Source organism: Sinocyclocheilus grahami, unplaced genomic scaffold (genome assembly GCF_001515645.1).
Source record: "Sinocyclocheilus grahami isolate Dianchi unplaced genomic scaffold, SAMN03320097.WGS_v1.1 scaffold16718.1, whole genome shotgun sequence".
NCBI lineage: Eukaryota > Metazoa > Chordata > Actinopteri > Cypriniformes > Cyprinidae > Sinocyclocheilus > Sinocyclocheilus grahami.
Genome location: NW_015516241.1, coordinates 1 through 538, shown reverse-complemented (window position 1 = coordinate 538; position 538 = coordinate 1).

Genomic DNA, 538 nt, shown 5'->3' with positions numbered 1-538 from the left:
CACACACACACACACTTGCGTCGGTGCAGAGAAACAGGACAGGTAAGAATTCTTTCGATATCAACTTAATTGTGCTTTTAAAACGAAACGTGAGTCGACGGCTCAGTCAAATATGCCTGGAGACAGTCTCTTACCGTGACGCTCTTCTGTTCGAAGCGCAAGAGATGCGCGTGATGTCCTTCACCTCGAGACACTGCAGCGTATAAACAAGTGTCGTCTGACAAACAACTTTAAAAAAGACCTAGCTTGTCTGTCAAAGAGACCATTTCCATAACCTAGATGTCCATTCCATCAGCGTGTGAAACGGTGAATTATCTGCGGACTCTTAATTGCCCCGCGAGGGCAGATGACCTTGTTCACGATAGGCGCGTGGCTGCTTGTGGAAATGACGATTATTATATAGGCTACTCGAGATTTTGTTTGGTGTCCAGCGGGCTCTGTGAGATATTTAAATAGTATTTTTCTTGCGACACACGACTAGCCTACTCGCTGATTCTTGAGACAAAGCCAAATGGATTGGAAAGTTGATAAATTATTA